This window comes from Sciurus carolinensis, chromosome 4 (genome assembly GCF_902686445.1).
Source record: "Sciurus carolinensis chromosome 4, mSciCar1.2, whole genome shotgun sequence".
NCBI lineage: Eukaryota > Metazoa > Chordata > Mammalia > Rodentia > Sciuridae > Sciurus > Sciurus carolinensis.
Genome location: NC_062216.1, coordinates 131,514,846 through 131,533,306, shown reverse-complemented (window position 1 = coordinate 131,533,306; position 18,461 = coordinate 131,514,846).

The following is an 18,461-nucleotide window of genomic DNA, read 5'->3' as shown; positions in this document are numbered from 1 at the left end:
ATAAAACTATTTAACAATAAATATTTAATTCTATATATTGAAGATAAAATTTACTGTCATTCCTCATAAATTCCAACTGGAATAAATTTTTTGAAGTATATATGAAATAAAAGAATTCTACATTTCTATAGTAAGTTATATGATTAATTTATAATGTTCTATATGTAATTTTGAATGATTTTATTAGTTCATTACAATTAGATATAACAGTTAAGTTCAATTTTACATATTCATACATGCATGGAATTTTATTTGCTACATTTCAGTCCCCAGTAAAATCAATGTGGCAACAAGTGTTTTCTTTTTCCTTTTATTTATTTATAATTGCATGCTGTCTCATTTGCCAAAGTGTGACTAATGATCATTTAGTTGCTAAGTATGCACTCTACTGCTGAGCTACATTTCCCAGCCCACTGATCATTTGCTTGTTTCCTCAGGAACCAAATGTGGAAATTTGAATTAATATAGGATTTCATATTTAGTCCAGTAACATGTTTTAGCTCCTGTATTTCAGAACCCTGGATGGATGCCAAGTGTGCCCAATCTGTCCCGTTGTGAACAGGTTAGAAATCCTAACAGTGGGTTTTTTAATTCCACCTATGTCCTCTCTACAACATACTTGGGTCCATTACTTTTCATGGTCATTAGTTTCACAGACAGTTTCAAATAATTTTCATGTAAGCATTATTGGACATTTTAACAAAAAGTTTATGAAGGAGTATTTGATATTTCCCCTTTCTCTGTTATAATTAAAAGCAGTGAGACTATTGTTGACCAGGAAAGACACAGCACAGCATGCCTAACAGTTAGACACAAAGACCGAAGTGAGAGCGACTACCGGAAGGAAAACCTGTTTCCTCACTTATCAACTGAGTGGGGAAACCACCTAACATTGTGAAGTGTAATTTTTAAAGAAAACCATTGTCTTCTGTAATTTCAGTATATAGATAATACAACTAATACACACAGAATTTCTTAACTGGGAAAAATCCCTTGATCAGAAATTAAAGAAGCTGAAAGAGAAAAATCTCATAGGAATGGTACATGTAGGTATTACTTTTCTAGGTTTCTATAAGAATGTGACACAAACTAGGTAGCACGAAACAACAGAAATTTATTATCTCACAGTTCTGGAGGCAAGGAATATAAAGTTAAGTTGCCTGCAGGGTCATGCTCTCTGAGAAGGCTCTTGGGGAGGAAACTTTTTTCATCTTCTAACTTCTTTGGAATCCCTCACTTTGCAGATTGATCACTCCAATCTCTGCCTCTGTCTTTACATGGGCTTCTCCTCTAGATGTCTGATCTTTGTCCCTCCTTGTAAAGATACTAGTTTACATTGAATTAAAATTTGCCCTGGTCTATTATGTTCTCATTTAAAATTTGCTTATATCTAAGGAATTTCTTTCTGTAGAGATCAAACTCACAAATACTGGAGGAGGGGACTTCAACACATCTCTCTGAAGAATACAATTCAATACATAGCTTATGCCCAACACTGAGCAGGGAGACAGCAAATAAAGGAATAGCATGTGAGAGTTATTACAGAACATCCAAACCCCTGAATACGAAATGCTATGACTAATTCTCACTTCCGTCATCCAAGTCTTGTATAAATATCTCTTCCAGCCCACTCTAACTCAAAATGTGCACATTTTCACTATTGATGTGTAATTCTACTTCTGTCATCTCACAATGGTTTATACTTTCATAAGTCTAGATGGAATGGCAAAGATAAAGAACAACTTTTCATTTTCATTATTTAGAAGCATTTTTTCTCTTACTCTACCAAGCTCTTCAAAACTCTCCATGATAATTTCTAGTGGTGGTAGTTCTAGTTCCTTTTCTCTGAAGATATTGATTTTGGAAATCTCATCTTAAGGTAACATGGGTTCTATTGGACTCCCCACGTTGGACAAGCCAAGGCTTCACCTTCTGTCCCTCATGCCACTAAATGCCATCAGAACAGAAGTTTCACCTAATCATGGATTAGAAATGCCTTTGGGGCAAAAGTGGCTTCAGGGTTCCAACTACTTCTCTAAATTTATAATATCCTTAAATCTACTTATTTTCTGGTTATCTTATGGTTTAAAATGATTTTAAAAATATATTGTATCTAACTGTTTTTATATACTTAGTAGAATATTTCCTTCAGATGAGCTAGGCTATCATTTTTCCTTGAAAACTGCAATCTTTTTTCCCCCTCAACACTTGAAAGAATGATTTCAATATTTATATGGATGTATAAATATGATATAATTGCTAATAATGTTTGTTTAATTTTTTATTGTAAACAAATGGGATACATCTTGTTTCTCTGTTTGTACATGAAGTAGAGGATCCGCTTATCAGCGAGATCATTCATCCTTTGGTTTTTTGAGATTGGCTTATCTCACTCAGCATGAAATTCTCCAGTTTTATCCATTTGCCTGCAAATGCCATAATTTTATTATTCTTTATGACTGAGTAATATTCCATTGTATATATATACCACAGTTTCTTTATCCATTCATCAATTGAAGAACATCTACGTTGGTTCCACAATCTGGCTATGGTGAATTGAGCAGCAATGAACAATGATGTGGCTGTATCTCTGTAGTATGCTGATTTTAAGTCTTTTGGGTATAGGCCAAGGAGTGGGATAGCTAGGTCAAATGGTGGTTCCATTCCAAGTTTTCTAAGGAATTTCCACACTGCTTTTCAGAGTGGCTGAACTAATTTGCAACCCCACCAGCAATGTATGAGTGTACCTTTCTCCCCACATCCTCGCCAACACCTATTGTTGCTTGTATTCTTGATAATCACCAATCCAGTTGGGGTGAGATGGAATCTTAGGGTAGTTTGGATTTGCATTTCTCTTATTACCAGAGATGTTGAACATTTTTTCATGTATCTGTTGTTTGGTTGTAGGTCTTCTTTTGTGAAGTGTCTGTTCATTTCCTTAGTCCATTTGTTGATTGGGTTATTTGTATGCTTGGCGTAGAGTTTTTCAAGTTCTTTATAGATTCTGGAAATTAGTGCTCTATCTGAAGTATGAGTGGCAAAGATTTTCTCCCACTCTGTAGGCTCTCTCTTCACATTGCTGATAGTTTCCTTTGCTGTGAGAAAGTTATTTAGTTTGAATCTATCCCAGTTGTTGATTCTTACTTTATTTCTTGTGCTATGGGAGTCCTGTTAAGGAAGTCTGATCCTAAGCCGACATGTTGAAGATTCAGATCTAATTTTTCTACTATAAGATGAAGGGTCTCTGGTCTGATTCCAAGGTCCTTGATCCATTTTGAGTTTAGTTTTGTGCAGGGTGAGAGATAGGGGTTTAGTGTCATTCTGCTGCATATGGATTTCCAGTTTTCCCAGCACCATTTGTTGAAGAGGCTATCTTTTCTCCATTGCATATTTTTGGCCCCTTTGTCTAGTATGAGAAAATTGTATTTATTTGGGTTTGTGTTCACGTCCTCTATTCTGTACCATTGATCTACCTGTCTATTTTGGTACCAATACCATGCCGTTTTTGTTACTATTGCTTTGTAGTAGAGTTGAAGTTCCGGTATTGATACCCCTGCTTCACTCTTCCTAACAAGTATTACTTTAGCTATTCTGGGTTTCTTATTCTTCCAGATGAATTTCATGATTTCTTGCTCTATTTCTGTGAAGTATGTCATTGGGATTTTAATTGGAATTGCATTGAATCTGTATAGCACTTTTGGTTGTATGGCCATTTTGACAATATTAATTCTGCCTATCCAAGAACATGGGAGATCTTTCCATCTTCTAAGGTTTTCTTTAATTTCTTTCTTTAGTGTTCTGTAGTTCTCATCATAGAGGTCTTTCACCTCCTTTGTTAGATTGATTCCCAAGTATTTTATTTTTTTCGAGGTTACTGTGAATGGGGTAGTTTTCCTAACTTTTCTTTCTGAGGGTTCATCACTTATGTATAAAAATGCATTAGATTTATGAGCATTGATCATATAACCTGCTACTTTACTAAATTCACTTATGAGTTCTAAAAGTTTTCTGGTGGAATTTCCTGGTTCTTCTAAATATATAATCATGTCATCAGCAAATAGGGATAATTTGAGTTCTTTTCCTATTCATATCCCTTTAATTTCTTTGGTCTGTCTAATTGCTCTGGCTAGAGTTTCAAGGACAATGTTGAATAGAAGAGGTGAAAGAGGGCATCCCTGCCTTGTTCCAGTGCTAATAATCTTTTAATAGAGAAAAGGAGAACAGGGATATTTTATTAAAATAAGTAAAGGGCATTAATGACTAATTGAAAAATATCATAAAAACATATAAAAATAAAGCATAGTTAATTAATTGATATACAATAAATTCTATGAGGGAGTCTCACCTGAAGATCCATAGGAGAAACACATATGAGACACATAAGAGAAACTTAAGACCCTCTGCTCAGTTTCTAGAGAGGATATGTAAACTGTTTTAAGACATTTTTATTCTAGGAACACCAAATTCGAGACATAAATTAATGACTTAAGTTCTATATATTTAAAACACTACATTTCTCATTTTCTTATTCTTCCATGTCTCTTTGCCTCTAAGAATTTTGTTCACATAGCACACAAAACTTTTTCCTTCAGGCCATTTCATAACTACCTCATTTTATATCTATATTTCCAGAAATAAGATGTTAAAGCACAATCTATATATGTTAGTGATTTTTAAATGATCATCAATAACTTGTTTCTAGAAAATAATCTATTTGACCTAACAGCTTTTTAAATCCAGTAATGGAAAAGTTATAAAATAGCCAGAGGAAGATTTTAATTTCTTTTCCTGAAAAATATAAAAATGGGAAAAACTGATTTATGAAGAAAATTAATATATTTGGGTGCAGTTCAAGGCCAATTGTTATGCTGACTTCCATATTAAAAGATTTCAATGCACTAGAAAACTATTTTTAAGGCTAGGGAACAGTAATGGATAGAAATTATCTCAGCAGTATGTGTTTTATTTTTGAGTTTTAAAATTATACAAATATGGTATAATATGCATTTTAAAAATAGGTCTTCCTACTACACCCCATCACTGTGCAGGAAAGGAAAACAACCCTCAAAAAGAGGGCACATGAAAAAGGAGACAACACCAGAAAAAAGGCTCAGTATCAGCACTAAAAAATTACAGTAAAGGCAGTACTAGAACATGTGTGTGCCTAAGCTCTTGATGGTGATGAACATAACAGATTCTCCCCACCCCAACCAGAAGCAAGAACAGAGAAACTGCAGAGCACAGGTGTACAGGTACCAGACGAGCAAGGGAAAGGGAAGGTTTGATATTGTGAAGCTCAGTTTGATCCACCTTCCATCATAAGTTCCAGTCCTGAGGTGAAATATCATTCTGTCTACTTTGCTCCTTGGGCTTAAATATGGGTTAATGAAGAGATGCAATGTTAGGGTGTGAGGCCAATGCCATAATTACTTGCCATAATTACTTAGAGAAATAGAGAATAAAATTAAATTACATAGTAGTAAAGACTAACACAAAGAACACTGCAGTTCTGTAATCATTGCCAAGCAATTTCAAGAAATTCCACATAGACATGCTTTTTTGGTGTCAAGAGAGTTAGGAGTTTTAGAAACATCAGTCACTTTTCTCTAGTAATCCTCTCCCACTTTTTGAGCCCCAGACCTGAATTAAAAATGATACAATAAATATTAGAAGCTTTTAGCTGCGAAATCAGAAAACCTCAATTAAAAATGATTTAACTAAAAGTAAATGCATTGCTAAACTTAAACATCAACCCAGAAGTTTGGCAGGTTCCCAGCACAATAGATGAGGACCTGGCCTGCTATTTTGCAATTCTCATTGTTCTGCTTTCCCATATATGGTCTTATCCTCAAGCTCACAGCAGCACTTGCAAGAACTCAAAAGCTAAATTCATACTCCTAAGCAAAATGAATACTTATAGTTTTATAACTTCTTGGGAGTTAGGAAGTTTTTTTTTTTCTTTACAAAAGTTGCCTATTAAACTTCTCTTACATCTTGTTTTCCAGATTTAAATACATTCCTAAATGAATCTCTAGCAAGAGAGTGGATTAGATTGGTTACTGTAGATGTTAGGGAGTTAATCACAATCCTACTATTATGTATAAAATTATTTGACCTTAACTCTAAAAAGAAGTAAATATCTGCTCTTTGAAAATATACCTACACTATAGCATACAGTATCACAGGTTGACTTGAGTCTGATGGATCGAAAGATCAAGCTCGACTTGGCAGATTTCATTGATTGGTGAGTGGAAATCATGGCACAGCCCTTTTCTGAAACAATCTCTACCTGTGAGTATGCTGTTCCATATTCTTAATGACTCTTCCTCTTCTTATAATGTTCATCGGTGTTGCGTCAGTGTAGGCTGAGATGACAACCTCATCAGAGGAGACCTACATTTATAGCTTTCCCTTCAATCTCAATATTCTATCAAAGTACTTTTTAAAATTCCCCTCATAACACTTACAACACTTTTAGATACTTATTTGATGACCATTTTAGTATTTATTTTCTTCTTTTTTTTTTTTTTTTTCTGCGGTGCTGAGGATTGAACCCAGGGTCTCGTGTTTGCAAGGCAAGCACTCTACCCACTGAGCTAAATCCCCAGCCCTAGTATTTATTTTCTCAGCTAAACTCTAACTTCCATGAGAGAAAAATATATGTTCCCTTTGTTAGCCACTGTATGCACAGTAAAGTACATAGCAGGCACTAACTAAATAAATGTGCTAAAAGAAAAGGTTAAATATATTCACCTATTTATATACACATGAATATGAGGAACCCATAATATGAAAAGTTCCATAGTAGAGATTTATACATTTAAAAAATTCATTCCAAATAATCAAATAAGGATGGAACTGAGAACAGTTTTGAAATAATTAGCTAAACAATTGGTGGAAAAAACTTAAACAGAAAACATTATATTTCATGAATAATCAATATCTCATCTTTAAAACATAACTATATAAGTACTACAAGAGAATAAAAGGACAGTCTTTAATTTATCTCTTTCACTTGTTTATTATAATTAAAATCTTTTCAAGTAAACCATGGAACCCACAACTTATAATATACTAGATTCATTGATTCGATGGCATAAAACCTAAAACATAAATACAGTGAAAAACATAATAAAAATGTGAGACCCCTTTTGTATAAGTGTTATTATGGATTGTCTAAGGTTTTATGATCAAGAATTGTACATGGTCTGAGATTTAGATTTTACTCTGTTTTCAAGTTAATCATTTGTCCCACAAGATATGTGGACAGTGGTGGAAGACTCATACTTCCTGCATCAGAAATGTGAATTAGTTTATTACATACAGCAGTAACAGTGGTCAGAAAACCAGAATTTTTGCTTTAGTTCTGCAAGCCCCCATTCCCAGAGGCAACTTGAGGAGGACATGGACATCTAAACATACAAATAGACTACAGTGCAGGTGGGGAACCCTAGCTTAGGGAACTGAAGTCTTCATAAAGTCAGTAAACACGCCAGCCCTCTGTGCCTTTCACTCTCTGTGCCTTTCAGGGCCATCAACAAACTTGTGCTTTCCTATGAAGAAAGTCTATCTCTTCAAAGGCTGCTGAGTGTGCAAAATTCTTGAAATGTAGTCCAGAACATATGACAATCAGTGCTTTGCTACCAACATATACAGCAATGCAAGAGAGTCTTGGAGAGTGGTATCCTAATCGTTATCTACTCTAAACCAATCACTCAGATAAACACAGGTCCATTTCCTTCTCAATTACTTCAGGACTTTTTTCTCTCAGTCATTTTCAACTATCCACTGAATCCCTTTGGTACATATTGTATTGTTTAATTCTCAACTGCAGTCTCCATCCCATTTCTCTGTATATATTTGTAGCAAAAGATATTTTGGCTCCCTTGCCATCTCTTACTTCCTTCTTTGTTCTTACATATACTGTATTCAAATTTTTGCTCATAGAATTCTGCTTAAATGGTCTTGTAAAGATCATGAATAACCAGTATTATCAGGTTTTTATAATCCAAGAGATAAAAATTAAGAATGAAAAGAGACATTATTTTGAGTTAACCAAGACTACAGATACAAACTGAGAGTTCCAGAGATACATTAAAATGGATAGTCACCCTACAAAAATTCTTCATGTGGTTAAGTCCAATAGTTAGTTCAGTTACTTAGCTCACCTGACAAATTAATGGTATTTTATTTCATAGATCAGATACTTTCATCACTTGCTGAATAGATACTATAGTACGCCTTATTCCTTGTTCAACAGTACTACTCTTCTCAACAACATGACTATAGAAGATCAGGCTTCAATTGTCTATCTGATTCCATGTTTACTCTTTTTCTTTATAATTTTATCTAGTTTTCTGGTTTAAACTACTACTTCAATATCATTGATGGATAATTTACATTTTCAGCAAAGATTATTTTTATTAATTCCAGACTACTATATCCAACTACCTACTCAATATCTCTACATGGATTCTAATAAATTGATCAAACCATGAATTTTTAAATATGAATTCAATCAATGATGAAAATCTTGATACAGGAAACCCAACATATCAAGAGAGTTGGAATCTCAGATTGTGAATATTAGCTATCATTCAAGTTTTAAGAAATTGAAAATGAAATGACTGACACTTCTCCATTTAAATCACTAAGAAAAATAATAACTATGTAAGACTATTAACAAGTAAGCAAAAAAAGAATGGATTTAAAGTTAAAGAATGCGCCAAATTCTACTTCTTCTTCCTACTTTCTAGCATTGGGAAAGTTCAGAGAGCTATTATGATGTGTGCATAAGTAATTATTGCATTAAAAGTAGAGAAAAAAAAGATTGACTAAAATATGTCTTACATAAATAGACTATTTTTCATTTAGTATTGAAGGTAGAGGGCTGAAGACTGCTTGAACTACCCCAAAAATATCATCCAACTATCAAGTTCAGTTATATTATTATTCCCAGAATTTTTTTTAATTCTTTTTTTTAGAATTATATTGTTTTTATTTCAGTTTCATTTTTTAAATTTAATTTTATTGTAAACAAATTGGATACATCTTGTTTCTCTGTTTGTACATGAAGTAGAGGCATACCATTTGTGTAATCATACATTTACATAGGGTAATAGTTTTTGACTCATTCTGATAATTTATTTCCCTTCCACTCCACCCCTTCCACTCCTCTTTTCCCTCTATACAGTCCCTCCTTCCTCCATTCTTGCCTCCCTCCCACCGCCCATTTTATGTGTCATCATCCACTTATCAGCGAGATCATTCTTCCTTTGGTTTCTTGAGATTGGCTTATCTCACTTAGCATGATATTCTCCAATGTCATCCATTTGCCTGCAAATGCCATAATTTTATTCTTCTTTATGGCTGAGTAATATACCATTGTATATATATACCACAATTTCTTTATCAATTCATCAATTGAGGGGCATCTAGGTTGGTTCCACAATCTGGCTATTGTAAATTGAGCAGCTATGAACATTGATGTGGCTGTATCTCTGTAGTATGCTGATTTTAAGTCCTTTGGGTATAGGCCAAGGAGTGGGATAGCTAGGTCAAATGGTAGTTCCATTCCAAGTTTTCTAAGGAGTTTCCATACTGCTTTTCAGAGTTGCTACACTAATTTGCAACCCCACCAGCAATGTATAAGTGTACCTTTTTCCTCACATCCTTGCCAAAACCTATCGTTGCTTGTATTCTTGATAATCGTGTTTCTAATTGGGGTGAGATAGAATCTTAGAGTAGATTTGATTTGCATTTCTCTTATTACTAGAGATGTTGAACATTTTTTCATATATCTGTTGATTGCTTGTAGATCTTCTTCTGTGAAGTGTCTGTTCATTTCCTTAGCCCACTTGTTGATTGGGTTATTTTGCTGACAGTGTCATTTGCTGAGAGAAAGCTTTTTAGTTTGAATCTATCCCAGTTGTTGATTCTTGCTTTTATTTCTTGTGCTATGGGAGTCCTGTTGAGGAAGTCTGGTCCTAAGCCAACATGTTGAAGATTCAGACCTACTTCTTCTTCTATAAGATGAAGAGTCTCTGGTCTGATTCCAAGGTCCTTGATCCATTTTGAGTTGAGTTCTGTGCAGGGTGAGAGATAGGGGTTTAGTTTCTTTCTGCTGCATGTGGATTTCCAGTTTTCCCAGCATCATTTGTTGAAGAGGTTATCTTTTCTCCATTGCATATTTTTGGCACCTTTGTCTAATATGAGAAAATTGTATTTATTTGGGTTTGTGTCCATGTCCTCTATTCTGTACCATTGATCTACCTGTCTATTTTGGTACCAATACATGTCACTTTTATTACTATTGCTTTGTAGTATAATTGAAGTTCTGGTATTGTGATACCCCCTGCTTCACTCTTCCTAACAAGTATTACTTTAGCTATTCTGGGTTTCTTATTCTTCCAGATGAATTTCATGATTTCTTGCTCTATTTCTGTGAAGTACATCATTGGGATTTTAATTAGAATTGCATTGAATCTGTATAGCACTTTTGGTAGTATAGCCATTTTGACAATATTAATTCTGCCTATCCAAGAACATGGGAGATCTTTCCATCTTCTAAGGTTTTCTTTAATTTCTTTCTTTAGTGTTCTGTAGTTCTCATGATAGAGGTCTTTCGCCTCTTTCGTTAGATAGATTCCCAATTATTTTATTTTTTTCGAGGCTATTGTGAATGGGGTATTTTTCCTAACTTTTCTTTCTGAGGGTTCATCACTTATGTATAAAAATGCATTAGATTTATGTGCATTGATTTTATATCCTGCTACTTTACTGAATTCACTTATGAGTTCTAAAAGTTTTCTGGTGGAATTTCCCGGTTCCTCTAAATGTATAATCATGTCATCAGCAAATAGGGATAATTTGAGTTCTTTTCCTATTCATATCCCTTTAATTTCTTTGGTCTGTCTAATTGCTCTGGCTAGAGTTTTTTGACAATGTTGACTAGAAGTGGTGAAAGAGGGCATCCCTGCCTTGTTCCAGTTTTTAGGGGGAATACTTTCAGTTTTTCACCATTTAGAATGATATTGGCCATGGGCTTACCATTGATAGCCTTTACAATGTTAAGGAATGCTCCCACTATCCCTATTTTTTCTAGTGTTTTCAGCATGAAGGGGTGCTGTATTTTATCAAATACTTTTTCTGCATCTGTTGAAATAATTATGTGATTTTTGACTTTAAGTCTGTTGATATGGTGAATTACATTTATTGATTTCCAAATGTTGAACCAACCTTGCATCCCTGGGATAAAATCCACTTGATCGTGGTGCACTATCTTTTTAATATATTTTTGTATGCAATTTGCTAAGATTTTGTCTCAATAAATTTTTGTGTCGATGTTCATTAAGGATATTGGTCTGAAATTTTCTTTCCTCAATGTGTCTCTGTCTGGTTTAGGTATCAGGGTGATATTGGCTTCATAGAATGAGTTTGGGAGGGTTCCCTGCTCTTCTATTTCATGGAATACTTTGAGAAGTATTGGAATGAGCTCTTCTTTAAAGGTTTTGTATAACTCAGCTGAGAATCCATCTGGTCCCGGACTTTTCTTTGTTGGTAGGCTTTTGATGACTTCTTCTATTTCATTTCTTGAAATTGATATATTTAAATTGTGTATGTCCTCCTATTTCAGTTTAGGTAATTCATATGTCGCTAGAAACCTGTTGATGTCTTGAAGATTTTCTATTTTGTTGGAGTATAGATTTTCAAAATAGCTTCTAATTGTTTTGTATTTCACTTGTGTCTGTTGTGATATTTCCTTGTTCATTCCGAATTTTAGTGATTTGAGTTTTCTCGCTCCTTCTCTGTTAGTGTGGCTAAGGGTTTATTGATTTTGTTTGCTTTTTCAAAGAACCAACTATTTATTTTGTCAATTTTTTCTATTGTTTCTTTTGTTTCAATTTCATTGATTTCAGCTCTGATTTTAACTATTTTGTGTCTTCTACTACTTTTGTTGTTGCTCTGTTTTTCTTTTTCTAGGGCTTTGAGCTGTAGTGTTAGGTTATTTATTTGTTGATTTCTTCTTTTATTGAATGCGCTCCATGAAATAAATTTTCCTCTAAGTACTGCTTTCATTGTGTCCCAGAGATTTTGATATGATGTATCTTTGTTCTCATTTACCTCTAAGAATGTTTTTTGTTTCCCTCCTAATGTCTTCTATTATCCATTCATCATAGAGTAGCATATTATTTAATCTCCAGGTGTTGGAGTAGTTTCTGTTTTTTGTTTTGTCATTTATTTCTAATATCAATCCATTATGATTTGATAGAATACACGGTAGTATCTCTATCTTCTTGTATTTATTAACATCAGCTTTGTGGCATAGAATATGGTCTATTTTAGAGAATGATCCATGTGCTGCTGAGAAGAAAGTGTATTTGCTCTTTGTTGGATGGTATATTCTATATATGTCCATTAAGTCTAAATTATTGATTGTGTTATTTAGATCTATGGTTTTTCTGTTCAATTTTTGTTTGGAAGATCTGTCCAGTGGTGAGAGTGTGTTAAAATCACCTAGTATTATTGTGTTGTGGTCTATTTGATTTTTTGGAATTGAGAAGGATTTGTTTGATGTACATGGATGAGCCACTGTTGGGGGCATAGATATTTATGATTGTTATGTCTTGCTGATTTATACTTCCCTTAAGCAGTATGAAATGTCCTTCTTTATCCCTTCTGACTAAATTTGGCTTGAAGCCCACATTATCTGATATGAGGATGGATACTCTGGCTTTTTTGCTGAGTCCATGTGCATGGTATGTTTTTTCCCATCCTTTCACCTTTAGTCTGTGGGTTTCTCTTTCTACAAGATGAGTCTCATGTAGGCAGCATATTGTTGGATCTTTCTTTTTAATCCAATCTGCCAGCCTATGTCTTTTGATTGATGAATTCAGGCCATTAACATTCAGGATTATCATTGAGATATGATTTTTTATTCCCAGTCATTTGGCTCATTTTTGTTTTTTGACACGACTTGGTTTCTCCCTTATCTGGCTATTCCTTTAGGGTAATTCCCCCCTTTGCTGACTTTCATCATTGTATTTCATCTCTTCCTCATGGAATATTTTGCTGAGTCCTGGCTTTCTTTTTGTAAATTCTTTTGCTTTTGTTTATCATGGAAAGATTTTATTTCATCATCAAATCTGAAGGTAAGTTTTGCTGGGTATAAGATTCTTGGTTGGCATCCGTTTTCTGTCAGAGCTTGAAAAATGTTCCAGGTCCTTCTAGCTTTAGGATCTGGGTTGAAAAATCTGCTGATATCCATAGTGGTTTCCCCCTGAATGTAATTTGCTTCTTTTCTCTCGCAGACTTTAAAATTCTGTCTTTATTTTGTGTGTTAGGTATTTTCATTATAATGTGCCTTGGTATGGGTCTATTGTAATTTTGTATATCTCTTGTACTTGATTTTCCATTTCATTCTTCAGATGTGGGAAATTTTCTGATATTATTTCATTGAATAGATTATTCATTCCTTTGGTTTGTTTCTCTAAGCCTTCCTCAATCTCAATAATTTTTAAATTTGGCCTTTTCGTGATATCTCATAATTCTTGTAGATTCTGTTCATGATTTCTTACCATCTTCTCTGTTTGGTCAACTTTGTTTTCAAGGTTAAATATTTTTTCTTCAATGTCTGAGGTTCTGTCTTCCAGGTGTTCTATCCTATTGGTTATGCTTTCTATGGAGTTTTTAACTTGGTTTATTGTTTCATTCATTTCAAGGATTTCTCTCTGTTTTTTTTTTTTTTTCTTTCAGTATCTCTAACTCTTTATTGAAATGATCTTTTGCTTCCCACATTTGTTCTTTTAACTGTTGAGTACTGTAATCATTCAAAGCCTGCATTTGCTCTTTCATCTCCTCATTTGCTTTTCTGATCATTTTAATTATCTACATTCTAAACTCCCTTTCTGACATTTCTTCCATGCTGTCATTGGATTTTATTGATGTAGCATCTAGGTTTGTTTGGGACATTTTCTTCCCTTGTTTTCTCATATTGGTCAGGTGTCTACCCCTCTAGTAGTGAAACTCTATTGATTTATAGTGTCCCTGTAGATTTCCAGTAACTCGCCTCCTAGCCTTCAGTAGCCTGAAGTCTTGGAGGACTTGATAATGCAGTGATACAAAAGGAAGCTGCCCGTCTAGGGGTGCTGGCCTTCAGGTTGGGTATATTTCCTGCTGGTAGGAAGAGGCACCTCCACTTGTTGAATGATGGTCAGTCAAAAGGGGGACTAGACTACGGGCAGTGGAATGGCTGTTCTGGGCCTGTTTCTCTGGTTCTACCACCCTGGTGGGAAAGCCTCACCCAGCGGAGAAGACTCACCCAGTGGGGACGTCTCGCTAGACTACCACCCCATCTGGGGAGCCACGCCCAGTGGGAGAGATTCACCTGGCTGCTCTGAGTTGGTCCCGAATCTCTCAATACCTCCTCTTCTTGAATCCTGAGTCCCGTCATAGGTCCTCCAGTCTCCTATAGATGTCTCAGAAAGGGAGCCACCTTGCCGATTCTGATGGCCACGCCCTCAGGAGTAATTCAAAATGCCTGCACCAGCCTCCAAAGAAGCTGGGGAGTCCCAGTGAGGGTGCGCTGAGTCAGCACAGAGGCAAGTGCAGTGCCCCTCAGCAATAGCGGGGCAGGAAGGCAGGCTCAGCGATGGCATCGGACCTCAGTGTGGGGGTTGGTGGACTGGATCGCTCAGTGATGGCGTTTGACCTCAGCTTGGGGGACAGGTGGTTCGGTTAGCTCTGCCCAGTGGCATTGGACCTCAGCTTGGGCGTCAGGCAGGCCCAATTTTTTAAATTCTCTCTCTTTTTTTTTTTTTTTTTTGCGGTGCTGGGGATCGAACCCAGGGATTTGTGCTTGCAAGGCAAGCACTCTACCGACTGAGCTATCTCCCCAGCCCAATTTTTTTTTTAATTCTTAAGGTAAATTTCTGAAATACAACCTTTCCTCATAGACTTTTTCACCTTCATCTCCTTGACTACAACTATGTCCTACAACCATGACAAGATGCAACAGAGCCTGGAATTTTAGCTGGAAAGAGTGCAACCCTGAAAAATATTTGAAATATTTCAGTAAGAATAAAAAACAAATTGGTTCAAATTCATTAAGATAATATAAATAAAAGTAGCCACCAAAATTCTTGACATGCAGTTGGTGGCTCATTATAAACAGGTCCTATCCTGGAGCAAAAATTCTTTGAATATGAATTGTCAAACGCCTTTAAGTCTATCCAGTAATACCTTTAGCCAGTCAGAAATTTACTATTTTATTATCAAGTATATCGTGGGATATTTGGGTCTAAAACCTTGCTCACACGTGGGTTTCAAGAGAGGAAATTCCAGGTGGAAGGAACTGTCTCACATAAGAGAGAGCAGATAGTAAGGAGACTATCAGAATGAATGGCAGTTGACTGAGAGCAAAAGTAGGCTCTAGGACACTCACCATTGAGTGGTCTAGGACACTCACCATTTACACTATTCAAGGTGGAACAGTAAAATGGAATCAGGAATTTCAGTCCATTTGTGTTTCTTGACTTTGTACTCAATCTACCTGTCTACAGGCTTCTGCTCTCCACATGCTCCCTAGGAGACTGAGAAAAAATTTAATTTAATAAAACCCTTTAAGTGGTCTGAGCCCTTTGCAGTTCAACAATTTCTTTTTAAAATGCAAGATATTTTCAACGTGGAAAGAATGCTTTTTCCCCACTTTTCACTGAGAATTTGACAAAGTTTCCCTGTGCTTAAACTTTAGTTTTTGTGCTTGTTATCTTTCAGCACAGCGTGGTCAATCACAAAGGCTCCTACTCCTGCACAAAATTATACAACCATGGCAACTGCCCTTTGAGAAGAAAATATTGCCATGGGGGGGAGGCAGTCAACTCACCCAGGCTCAACTAGTCCAGAAGTGTTAAGTAGCTGCATAGAACATCGGAGGGGAGATGGCTAGGGCTTAGGGCATTTTGAAAAATTAATTTGAGAAACTTTCACTTTCTTCATGAACCCCTTTAGTTGAACACCACTTTTCATAGCATGGAGCTCCTGCCCGTGGAATTCACTATGGCAGGGGGTCAGCCCATCCAATATATGACTTGGTTTCAACAAAACAAGCTGACTATATGCTGAGTGCAAAAATAGCACTGCTACCTGTTTGCCAGGACAAGGGAAATGCATCCTGAGCTATGGGGTTGAAACATTCTCTCAGTGGGTGATAAGTTGTTTTTTTCCTTATTCTATGGTGCCTTAGAGTGGAAACCACCAAAAGATTTTACTTCATGCTGAAATATTAGGTTTCAAATATTTTAATATGTAGACATTGAATATAATACATCAGTATTTGCTTACTCAAAGAAAACAATTCAAGAGAAAATAATTTGTCATTTTTCACTTCTTCAAGAGTTCTTGTCAAATATATTTTAAATGAAAGCTTAATGTGGTGGCCCATGTTTCTTTGTTCTTATTCTTTTTGCCATAAAGGAAACTCATCTTATTATTCATAGCACTTGAGAAATAGTATTAGTGTTTAACTCACTTTATGTATGATTTGATAATCCTGCCAACTAGGCCAAAACAAAAAAGACTTGATATTAAAAGTTTTATATAAAATAATTATAAAGGGAATAACATTTTGAACTTTCTCATATAGCAAAGAATGTCTAATTTATACTTTTGTTTTAATATTCAGATTTTCATAAATATGTATGTACATATCTACACAAACATGTTTGTATAGATATGCTTATCTTATTTTCTCATATTTTAATATGTGCATGCAATTTTGCTTATTTATATACATCATAAAAAGTATATAAATGCATACATATTAAAAATGAAAGTACTATATTATGATTTTGTGAAACTATCAACAAAAACTGGCTTCTAATTTGTTTTGAAATTTTTCATTTCTTTGTTTTTCTAAATTAGTTTTAAAAGATGTTGAAAAATGTCTTCCAACTAAAACATTTACATATATCTCAGATACGTAAATAACCAAATATCTTCTAATCTGTGCACTCGGAGCCTTATATCCATGGTGATGACAGTAATGATAATAATCCTGTGATCTCGTGAGAACTTTCGGGATGATCACTGATGTAGGTATATTTATGTCTTTATTTTTGTCAATAAGATGCAATGGTTGATTTTTGAATATTTATTTAGCTCCAGACTCTAAGTTACATTGTTTTTACACTCATTGTGCAGTTTAACTTAATATTAGTCTTTTAATTTGATGTGATTCTCATGCACTCTTTTTGCACATACCTTTATATTCTTAAAGATAAGGAAAACAATATTTAAAGAAGAAAATAGGCCAGCTAAAATAGAACTCTAAAACTTACTTTATGGCTTTCACTTTCATTGTTTCAAAGTAAAATACATTGAATCATTGTTCAAAGTATTATAAAATAAAGGTTATATTTTCATAAATAGAATATTAGATCATTTCTATGATAAATAGGTGAATACAGAGATAAAAACATTTTTCAGAAGGTAATATCTTAAATAATTTGTTTAATACTGGAAAACAGATTTAAGAAATATATCAAAGTCAATAATGTGAAGGATAGTGAGAAATGTACACACAGGGTAAAAATATATCTAGCAATACTAATCTCTTTTACTATTCCACATTTCCATACTTCCCAGTAATTTACTTTTCCCACAATTAGAGTCATCCACAATTTCCTGATATAAGTTGTGTTCATTATAGTAAGATTACAAAGAGGAAAAGTCAATATTTAGTTGTGGACTTTAAAACTTGGATTGTCAAGCCCTTAGCATAACAATATTTTTGAAAGCTGACTGTATTTTAAGATATTATCTTCAAAACAAAATAATATGCATTTGCCATTCACATTAATAAACATGATATAAATGTGATTTTGGCCTACTTTGTTTCTCCCATAGATCACATTCTCTGTCCTCTCCATGATCCTCAATTTAGTCACTAATCATTTCCATGCATTTTTAATAGTAATATAGTTTCATAGTTCACAGTTAAAATATAAATAGCATATGGTTGCAGCCAGTTCCTCCTTGTCCTTCATTTGCCACATCTCCCCCTATTCTCTCCCTACCTGCCTCAGGTGACTGTGGTTTCCAGAATTTCATCATATACAATTCTTTATACACTTCCAATGTGTATATTTCTATGTAAACAAAATATGGTAACATTCTGCTCATTTTTAAATTTCATATATTCTTTAATTTGCATTACATTGAAAATTTTATCTGAAAATCTCATTCACATTTATATTATCAAGTCTGTTTTTTCTTTCCTTTGTTGTATAGTAACTCAGTACATAAATATATAATATATTCTATCATGAACATTAGGCTGGTCTCAAGTTTGATTTTTGTTCATTGGTTTTCCAGTCATGACCAATGCAACTAAAATATCTTGTAGATCTCTTTGTACACATATTTGAGCATGTCTTTACGGTATACATTTGGGTGAGAAATTG